This window comes from Salvia miltiorrhiza, chromosome 4, assembly GCF_028751815.1.
Source record: "Salvia miltiorrhiza cultivar Shanhuang (shh) chromosome 4, IMPLAD_Smil_shh, whole genome shotgun sequence".
Taxonomy (NCBI): domain Eukaryota; kingdom Viridiplantae; phylum Streptophyta; class Magnoliopsida; order Lamiales; family Lamiaceae; genus Salvia; species Salvia miltiorrhiza.
The window spans coordinates 49,578,642-49,590,123 of record NC_080390.1 but is presented as its reverse complement, the minus strand read 5'-3'; the positions used below and the strand labels follow the sequence as shown (position 1 = coordinate 49,590,123).

The 11,482-nt window shown below is 40.5% G+C and overlaps 1 non-coding gene across 1 annotated transcript; it reads left to right on the top strand.

Moving 5' to 3' along the window:
* The first annotated feature begins 2,945 nt into the window (after window positions 1–2,945).
* LOC131024038 (small nucleolar RNA R71) lies at window positions 2,946–3,052 on the top strand. Its single transcript, XR_009101634.1, has one exon. It is a non-coding gene; the product is annotated as a small nucleolar RNA R71 (small nucleolar RNA).
* Window positions 3,053–11,482: the final 8,430 nt, after the last annotated feature.

The following is an 11,482-nucleotide window of genomic DNA, read 5'->3' as shown; positions in this document are numbered from 1 at the left end:
TTCTTTTTCTTTTCTTTTTTTTTTTCTTTTTTTTTCTTTTCTCAACAACTTTCTAGAGCTTATAAGAGTAAATAGTAATACAATATCATCCCTTCTTTTTCACAACCCACTATGAATATTTACCACACAAAGATCCCCATATACTTCATCACCCCTATCATCCAGCTCAAGAATAAAAGCTAAATAGGCTCAAAGTGGATAACAAAGGATAATTTTTCGTTAAGGACAGTGTTTGGGATAAATTGTGGCTAACAAAAGATGGCCTAAAATCATCTCATAATCCTAGGCACAACAGCAACCTCGACACAGAAACCATGGCAAGTTCTAGAAGATCACCACATGCATGACAAAACTCACAACAAAGAATAAACTGTGCATAATAAACAGTTATAGCTCAAATCCTCACAGGTTTATTCAACGTCCCAAAATCAAGGTCAAAATCACCCTAAACTATGCAAATTAGTTCAAATTATGCTCAACTTGTCAAAGAAAATCAAATTCCAATTTTTTTTCATAGAAATCATCATTGGCATCTCACCAGAAATCTAATGGAGCAATAATCATCTCAAAAACAATCACACACCACCAACCAAACAGGATAAAACAATAAAGCCAACAAAAAGATAAAAGTGATACACATATCTATTCTCACCCCCCTCCCCCAAACTTATTACAGAACATAAGTTCGAAAATAAGTTTGGAGGGATGATAATATGTGTGTCACTACTCACAGAAAAAACATGCTCCATGGTGGTGGTATGAACCAAGCGCGAGTTCCCGCATCTTCCAAGCTCAACGCTGCACTAAAAACCCCAAAACAAAGAAAACAAAGAAACAAAAAGAAACTAAACGAAAGGAAAACAAAACAAAGAAACGGTTGGGTTACCTCCCAACAAGTGCTTAATTTAACGTCTAGAGCTCGACGATACCTCAAAAACTCATGGAGGTCGGAAACAACACTCTAACCATTGGAAAGCTTTTCTACTCTTTGGTGCCCTCTCCACCAAGACACTTCTCTTGGCTCGGACATCCTCCACAAGCATTGCCCCCTTCTCATTCTTGTTCCGAAAAATCCGGAATTTCACTTTCTTCTTCTTGGGGGTATGGGTTTTCAAAGACCCCTCATCATACTCCAAAAACAAACACTTCTCAAAAGTCAGCACTTCTTTTGGTTTTGGAGTCTTTTTCTTGGCTTCGTACTTGGGCAGCTCATTTTTCTCAACCTCTTCATCCTCCGAATTTGCTAGAAAACTGTCAGCCAAATTAATCATTTCATTCTGGGGAACTTCCTTTGGTGGAGGTTTCTTGCAAATCACAGTTTCCCCATAGGCTCTCAATGTCATCTTTTCATCGTTGACGCGGAAAGTCAGATCTCCCTCTTACACGTCTATCAATGCACGGCCCGTAGCTAGAAACGGCCGCCCCAAGATCAATGGAGTATTTTTGTCCTCCGGTATGTCCAACACTACGAAATCTGCAGGGAAAATAAATTGTTCCACCTGCACTAGGACATCCTCCACAATTCCCTTGGGATATGTGATGGAACGATCTTTCATCTGCAATGCAATAGAGGTAGGCTTGATATCTCCAATCTCCAATCGGTTGAAAATTGAGAGAGGCATTAAATTGATGCTTGCCCCTGAATCACAAAGAACACGTGAGAAATTCTGCCCTCCAATCTCACAAGCTATAGTAAAGCTGCCAGGGTCCTTCTGCTTCAATGGTAGCTTCCTTTGTAGCACTGCACAGCATTCCTCAGAAAGATTGATCGTCTCATATTTCCCCAACTTCCGCTTGTTGGAGACTGCGTCCTTGAGGAACTTGGCATAGCCTGGCATATCTCTCAAAGCATCAAGTAAAGGAATGTTAATGTGAAGCTTTGAAAAAATCTCCATAAACTTGGCTAACTTCTGATCCATCTTCGGCTTTGCCAGGCTATTCGGGAAGGGTGCTACAGGCTTGTACTCTGGCCTGGGAAACGTAAGAGTTGGAACCGGCTCCTTAACAGCAGAAGAGCTCGAATCCTTTTTAGGGGGAGGCGTCTGTTTCGCTGCAAGCTCCTCCAAGTCATTATCGTCGTCCTCCACTACTTTGCCTTTTCCCTTGTCATTCCTCTGCTCAGTATGATCCCGCTGCTCTGCATCCTCAACTGTAGTATCAACCACCCGTATGGAATGACATTGCTGATTTTGCTGAAATTGTTGATGTTGGCTCTTCGGATTGAACTGAGTGTTGCTAGGAAATTGGCCTGGCTTGTGCTGTGCAGCTCTTGGTTAGCCATCTGACCAACTTGAATCTCCAACATCTGCACCTGCTTAGACAACGCTGAAAAGTTTTGCTCCATGTTGGAGATTTTGGTCCCCATGTTTGCCGAATTTGTCTCCATCCCAGTGACCTTCACCAATACTTGCTTCATCATTTCCTCCATTGAATCTTTCTTTGGCTCATTGATTACTCCTCCACTAGACACAGAAAACCCAGTTGGAGGCTGCACAACACTGTTGGGATTTGAATAGGAAAAATTTGGATGATTCCTATTATTAGGATGGTACGGTGGATTTCCGCCCTGATGTCCCTGATAGTTTGGTCTATTGAATTGGTACTGCTGCTGGACATAATTAGCATCTTCAAACTGTGACACATCAGATAAACTCGGCTGCTGAGGAATTTTAGCTAGCAATGCTTTTCTCTCCAACTCATACTGCTTTTGAAGAGCTTCATATTTCTCCTTAAAATCATCTATCTCCTCATGCACAGCTGCAATTCTTCTCGTAGAATTTCTGTCATTCGGCCATTGATAACTATTGGAGGCCATCTCTTCTATCATACGATAAACCTCCCTTGTATTTCTATGGAGAAGACATCCACCTGCAGTAGCATCCACCATACTTTTTGTTAGACCAGTCAAACCATTATAAAAGTGAATGATTTGTTGATCCTCCGTGAAACCATGTTGTGGACAGTTCCTGAGCAGCTCACGAAATCTTTCCCAGGCATCATGAATGGTCTCATCTCCTAGCTGGGAAAAGTAAGAAATCTCCGCAATGATTTTCTGAGCTTTAGAAGCAGGAAAGTATTTTGCCAGGAAAGCTCTACACAAATCCTCCCATCCAGTAATAACACCTCTGTCCAAACTCTTGAACCACTCCTTCGCTTTGTCCCTGAGAGAGAATCCAAACATCTTCATTCTGATGGCATCTGGTGGCACTCCATTCTGCTTAATAGTGTCGCAGATATCTAGAAACTGAGTAATGTGAGCATGCGGGTTTTCGGAAGCCATTCCACTAAACTGTTCAGCTTGCACCATGTTTATCAATCCCGGCTTCAGCTCGAACGTGGTAGCCTGCACAGTTGGTCCCCATCTGCCTCCTTGAAATTGATCAACCCGAGGCTGATACATGTGATTCAGTGGTGGCTCTGGTGGAGGAGTCCGGTTGCGCTCTCTCTCTTCGTCTAGCTGCCTCTGAAGGTGTATCACGGCTCGCACAAGAGTTTCAAGGTCCATGTTATTCTGTTGCTCTGCCATTGCTTGCTTCTTCTTTTCGCGGTTGTCTCTTTTATACTGCTTTTCGATTTCCAAGTTCAAAGGCACTAGATGTTCCTTTCCTTTGGATCTCGTGATCATACACGCCTGAGACAACAAACAAAAACAGAAATTTAAAAAACTAGAAAAATAAAAAAAATAAACTTATAACACCTGAAATAATGCTTAAGTCTAATTAGAAATATTAAAGTCAACTCTAAACAGTCCCCGGCAACGGCGCCAAAAAGTTGATCACTAATTTCTTAGCAACAAATTACCGCAACTAACACGGTGCAATTGTAGCACAAATTAAGTAACCGAGTATCGTATCCACATGGACTATTATGATGAATCACTCTAAGTAATCCTAATTACACTCTAGTAATATTCAGGCAAACGAAAGAAGGAAGGTTTAATTAACTTTAAACTAAAACGCAAATAACAATAATTAAAAAGACGTAGGAAAATTCGAATATTAAAAGACAACTGATCCTAGGGTAGTAAATTCATTAACTAAATCCACATAATAAATCTATTAATCCTATGTACCAGTTTAATCTAGTTATGATGAGAGATCACTTAATTAATCAATTACTCTCGCTAGAGCAGCAACGATCGTAGATTAGTAAATTATCTATCTCCGTTAGGTCTCAAGAAAATCTACTAACTCCCAATAGCTCCTAAGAATAGCTCCCTATGATCCACCTATCTCCGCTAGGTCTCAAGGTAAAAATCATATCATACATTCCTGAATCCGCTAAACAGTTATCTCCGCTAGGTCTCAAACCGAATAGCTAAACATGCAAACTATTGATCAGATAATTCACAAGAAATCAAGCACCAGGAATTATGAATCATAAACTGGAAGGCACAAAGGTATTAACAAATAAATCACATAAATTCAATCAACTATTTACAAACCCTAGAATCAGCTAAAGGAAACTAGCCAGACATGCTAAAATATAACATAAGCATAATTAAATAGAATGCAATTATAAAAACTAAATTGTATAAAAACCGAATGAAAAACGATTGTAGCGGCTTGAATCTTCAGTCTTGATCCAAGCCTTGAAAACTAGAAAGCAATAAAATTCTGAAAGCTAGAAAACTGAAAAATAAAATCTGGGAACCCTGAATAGGTCAAAAGTTGACCTATATATAGTGCCAGGGTAAAACAACAGAGTTTGAGCTCGAACAGACTTTGAAAAACGCATAAAAACTCAAAAACCCGGACTCGCGGCGGTCGCACGGCGGGCAGGCGGCGATCGCCGGCTGGGTCGCCGGTTGATCGCCGGCAGCTCCGTTTCTTCCTTTTCTCGAGCTCTTCAAGCTCGATTCGTCGATTTTCGCATCCGGAACACTTGTAACTTGATATTTGGATCTTCAACATCCATATGCAGCTTTCAAAACACTCAAACCTATAGCAAAATGACCAAAACCATACCCAAAAGCAATATCACAAAAGAATATGAAACTTAAACCAAATGATATCACAACCAAGCATAATTCTAGCACTTTGAACACTTAAACACTCCTAAAAACAATGCAAAATGAGTGTTTATCAGCCGCCCCTCTCCCAGAGTTCCTTGTTAAGCTTATTGGTTGAATGCTTTATATTGATTGTATTTTTAGTTTGGCATATGTTGAATTGTTGATTTATTATGTTGATTGTTGAGCATATGTGATGAATTTTGTATTTTTTTTTATATTATTATTCATGTGAATGAATCAAATCAAATTCGTGTTGTTATTAGGTCGTAATCAGATCGTGCCGCTATTGTGTTGTGTCAACCCGATTCAAATTGGGTTGTTATCAGGTCGTAATCAGATCGTGTCGTTATCGTGTCGCTATCGGGTCGTGTCAACCTGATTCATATCGGGTTGTTATCGGGTTCGGGTTGGGTTCGGGTTTAGGTGTATCAGGTTGGGTTCGGGTTGGATTTTAGCATTCCCTTATCAGGTCGGGTTTGGGTTTGACCTTATCAGGTCGGGTTGATATCAGGTCGACCCGATAGCGATCCGACCCGCATTATTTGCCAGCCCTACATTGAGGTAATAATGCCGAGAGGAGGACCAGTAACAACGACAACAGCATGGACGACCCTGTCATGTTAGAGCCTATGTTATGAAACATAGGCAGTCCAGGAAAAACCAAGGGAAGCTAGAATGAAAGAAGCTAACAAGCCTTGTGGGATTAACATGGGTAGGTGAAAGATGATCATCTCCGTCCAACAAGCGACAATGTAAAGAAAATGGTGTCAAGTCTGCCTTGTATTTTTTGCACGGAGAACTAAGAATCGAGATAAGTATAAGAGACGTGACATTGTGCGAGAAATTCCAAATGTTTCCCAGAGATTCTGCTAAGGCCATCGCCGAACCGACAAATTGAGTTTACCATCGATTTGGAGCCAGGCTCAGCACCCATTTCGAAGGCACCATACAGTTAAGCCCTGAAGGAATTGGAGAAACTTAAGATACAACTTCAAGAACTATTAGGTCTTGATCTCATCAAACCCACTGTAGCGCCATGAGGCGCAACCGTTCTTTTCATAAAGAAGAAATATGACACATTGAGAATGTGTATAGACTATAGAGAGTTGAACAAGGCGATGCTCAAGAACAAGTATCCTCTACCAAGGATAAACAATCATTTTCAATCAGCTTAGAGAAGCGAGTGTATTCTCAAAGATAGATTTAGGGTTTGAGTACCATCAACTAAAGATTCGATCAGAGGATGTACCTAAGATGGCCTTCCAATCTAGATATAGCCATTATGAGTTCATAATTGTGCCACTTGGATTGACCAATGCACCAGCCATGTTCATGGACCTCATCAACCAAGTATTTCACCCTTACTTAGACCAGTTTGTCTTAGCTTTCATAGATAATATCTTGATCTACTCAAAGAATGAGAAAGACCATGAGGGACACCTGAGAATAGTCTTAGACTGTTGAGAACAGAGCGTGTTTATGCTAAGTTCAGCAAGTGCGAGTTTTAGCTCATCGAAGTTGCATTCTTTTAGGCATGTTCTGTCATCAGAAGAGATCAAAGTGAACCCTGAAAAAGGTACAAGTCGTACCTGAGTGGAGACCGCCTACTAACCCCAATGAGATTGGAAGTTTCTTGGGATTAGCAAGTTACTATCAGGAGATTCATAGAAGGATTTTCCAGAATAGCAAGGCCAATAACATAATGACTCAGGAAATTAATCAAATTTTTTCTTGGACATAAGAATATTAAATGCTTTGAAGAACTCAAGGAGAAGTTAACTACCACATCAGTGTTAGCCGTTTCAACGGCTGACAAAGAATATGTGAATTATACGTACGCGTCCAAGAAGGGACTTGGTTGCATGTTGATGCAAGAAGGAAGAATGATAGCTTATGCTTCACGACAACTTAGACCACATGAATTGAACTATTCGACACGTGATATGGAATTGGTTGTGCATGCACTAAAAATCTAAAGGCATCGCCTATATGGAGTTAGGTGTAAGATAGTCACAGACCATAATAGTTTGAAATACTTTTTTCAAGCAAATGGATCTTAATATGAGACAAATGAAATGACTCGAATTAGGGAGGATTATGATTGTGGTATTAACTACCATCCAGGCAAGGCTAATGAGGTAGCTGATGCCTCGGGTCGTAAGACTCAATCTATGCTGGGATTTCTCCTCACTCTAGAGGAGGAACTCATGAAAGATTTTTGTAGAATGAGTTTAGAAATGGTATAACTACCTGAATTAATGGAAGATTTATTGCCATTATGGTGGTAACACCCAATTTGAGAGGAAAGTTGTTAGATGCACGGAGAAATGATGAGACCTTGGGGAGAATATGTTTAATAATAAGAGCATGCAAGCTTGTACATTACCACGAGACGTCGGATGATGCGTTAATGTTTGAGGACATGTTGTGTATCCCACGCAATGAGATTCTCAAAGATGAGATGATGAACAAGGCTTATGACACGCCATATACTGGCCACCCGGGAAGCACAAAATGTACAAAGACTTGAAAGAAAATTTTGATGAAAAAGGTAGAAAAAAGATATAGCTTCATTTGTTGAGAGATGCCTAGCAAGCCAACAAATGAAGGCTTTGAACCAAAAACTACATAAAAAGTTAAAATCATTGGAGATTTCAGAATGGAAATTGAAACACATTGCAACGAATTTTGTTATTAGTTTAACGAAGTTGAAAGATGAAACATTGCTATTTGGGTAATAATGGAGCGATTCACGAAAAGCGCTCGTTTTATACCAACACCAATCACATACAGATCGGACAAGCTAGCCCAATTATAAGTTCAAAAAATTGTGCGTTGCACGGCATACCCGTTTCAATCACTTCAGACAGAGATTCGAAGTTCATACCCAGACTCTGGATGAACTTGCAGAAGGAATTAGGCACAAGGTTTAATTTCAATGCCACCTTCCACCTACAAACAAACGGACAGTTTGAGAGAATGATTCAAACTCTCGAAGACATGCTAAAAGTAGTAGATCTGGATAGAGGTCGAAGTGAGAAATCAGTGTTACCATTGATTGAGTTTGCCTACAACAATAGTTAGCGAGCAACCACCGATGTGACACCTTATGAGGCATTACATGGAAGGAAATACAACGCATCACCTTACTGGGATAAAGTAGGTGAAAAGAGAATTTTAGGTCTAAGCACGATAAGTGAGATGATTGAGGTAGTCCGACAGATCAGAGAATGAATAAAAGAGGCACAAGATAAACATAAATCTTGTGCTGATACACGCCAAACTGACTTATATTTTGAGTAAGAGACAAGGTCTTCCTAAAGATATCTACCTCCAAGGGAATAACTACGTTTGACGTCAAAGGAAAGCTTACACCACGACTTGTGAGACCATACAAGATTCTAGGAAATATGCCTAATAGCCTATTATGGATAGGCGTTACTGCCAAGTTATGGGAATGCCCAATGTTTTCTCCATATCCCAACTCAAGAAGTTTGTTTTAGATCCAAAACACATGTTTAGTTAAGATTTAAGCTATTAAGAAAAGCCAAAAAAAAAAAAACCATCTTGGATTGAAAAGTGCAACTGATTAGGAACTAGTCCATCACTCAGTGAAAATCTCATGGAGACAGCATGAATAAGGGAAAACTACGTGGGAGCTTGAAAGCAAGATGAGAGAGAAATACTGGAACTTTTGCTACGATATGCAAATTTCGGGACGAAATTTTTGTTAAGAGAGGTAGTATGTAATAGCCCACTCTTTTATTTTATGATTAAGATCGGTAAATACGATATTTAATTATTGCACCTTCCAGTTATATTAATCTAGTGATTAATATTCAGTTAATTCCACTGAGACGTAAGATGATCATGATTTATTTATTGAAGGAGACAATAATTTATTTATCAGACTAATAACTAACTTAGTAAAGCCATGTTATTATTTTACAAGTGATAGAAATATTATTCTATTATCTTCTTGAAGTCGTGGATTATTTTCGACTTGTTAAGCTAATTAAAGCTACGGATTTAATTTAGAATTATTTAGCACGCAAGAAATCAGATATTGAAGTACGAGATTTATTAGAGTAATTAGTATTCGACTATGGATGCGCGATATTACAGATACTAATAATCAGCTAGAGAATGATCGAAGTAGAGGGATTTTTGTATCATCACATCAAAGCTTTTACACTTACAATCACCATCTTTCCTAATTAAAGCTACGGATTATTTTCGACTTGTTAAGCTAATTAAAGCTACGGATTTAATTTAGAATTATTTAGCACGCAAGAAATCAGATATTGAAGTACGAGATTTATTAGAGTAATTAGTATTCGACTATGGATGCGCGATATTACAGATACTAATAATCAGCTAGAGAATGATCGAAGTAGAGGGATTTTTGTATCATCACATCAAAGCTTTTACACTTACAATCACCATCTTTCCTACTCCTACAATAAGACTACCCTATTCCATCAAAAGGAGGAAAAAGGGGACGTGCGGAGGAGTGCAGAGCAGCTCACCCTCCCCTTCCCTCTGCAGCTACAGAGCAGCTCACCCTCCCCTTCCCTCTGCAGCTACAGCAATTTAGACCATGTCACTCAGCCACCCTACAGCCCATCACCTCAGCCGCAACCTATGACTACACCACATCCTCTAAAGGCAGACACAATTCACTCCCTTGCAGTATCAGCCAACAACTCCATCTTTTAAATCACCAGCCAAACAATTCCCATCCACTTCTTCACACGCCAACAACAAGAGAATGAGAGAGAGAGCTTATTCAAGCTTCTGCTTAAACTTAAGGTAAGCCTTGGCTTGATTTTTCATCTTCTTCCTTATTTTTCTCCTGCAATTGTGACAAAGCACATCACAACTTATTTCAGCAAATCCCCACTGAACTAAAGAAAAATGCATCAGCCAACCAAGCACAAAATACACAAGGTATTTACACCATCTCAGTTCAGTTCAATTCCATGCTTCATACCATCAAGCATATGTTTTCAGTTGTATAGAAATACAAATAGTACAACTATAGAATGATAGAGAACTAGATGATTAGCTCAACCACAATTTATATATGCTTCTTCGCAAGATAAACGATGAGAATTCATATGGCAACAGAAGAAACCTTTGCCTAGTTTTAACTCTTGCATAATCGATATACAAGAACCAAGAGAATCACTTTTACATCGAACCAGAAAGAAAACAAGAAAACTTTACCTTGTTTAACTGCATCCTATTACTTTAGTTTGAAACCGAGCCGGGAGAGCTCGGCTTAGGCTTGAGTGTTGAATTGAGGACCAGTGACTAATCGACAAGGGCCGGGGGAGGTGTGGATTGCCGAGAATGATGGTTCGGAGAGCTAGAACCAAAGGGAATTTCTGTCCCGATGGATAGAGTGGCAACGACTCGAGACGGCGTGGCAACGCGACGAAGGAACCGAGCATAGCAGCGCCAACAGTAGGGCACGGCCTCGCCAGAGAGGTGCAGCATCAACAGCATCCATGGCAAACAAACTCCAGCGATGATGAGGCCCGGCGGTGCGGTGACTTTCAGGCGCGACGAGCCTAAGAGGCAAAAATTAGGGCTCCCTTGGTGGTACCTGAAAGTGAGGAGCGCCGAGAGGACGGCACCGTAGTCAGGGTGCAGCGTCGACTTCGCCGGAAATGGCAGAGCAGTGACGATTTCAGACGGAAAACTAGGGCTCGATTGAGGGTTGAGAAATCGAGGGTGTGGAAGGGATAGAGAGAAGAGGATTAGAGAAGAGAATGAGACAGGGATGAGGACGCCACTCGTCCTCGCCGGCGGTACGAATTTCAGAGGCGACGACTCTCTCAAAGAGAGAGAGAAATCGCGAACACAGAGAGAGAATTACGGCTAATGCTGTGTTGAGATAGAAGAGTAGGAAGAGAGGCGTCGGACTCAGGCGGCGCGACGTCGCCGGACGAGAAGCTGCGGCAGCAAGATTAGGGGGAGGAGAAGGAGCGGCTGCTTCGGTTAGAGAACGAGAGATTGACAGGCAGCCGTGTGAATTGTGATAGAGAAGAAGAAGGGAATAGGGAAGTTCGCCTTCTTGAACTTGAATTTGAATTTGATATGTTTCTTGAACTCTTTGGAGGGAAGTTCGCCTTCTTGATCTACTTGGATTTGATTTGATAACTTGAACTTGAATTTGTATTTGATGACGTCAATCCCGAGGACTTCCATCGTATTTCTGAATTAAACGTTGACTTTGATGAATTTGATGAAGAACGTGTTGACTTCCTTGTAGAACGCCTTGGACCTTGAGCTTTGGGCTTTATAACGTTGATGCAGAGGGCCTACGCCTTATTTCTGGATCGAGCGTTGGATTTGACTTGAGCTTTTGGGTTGCTTCCACAAAGAATGCCTTGATTGATGGAGATGACTTCGTTGTAGTGAATTACTCCTTCAATGCTTGAGCTCTCAAATGATTTGTGT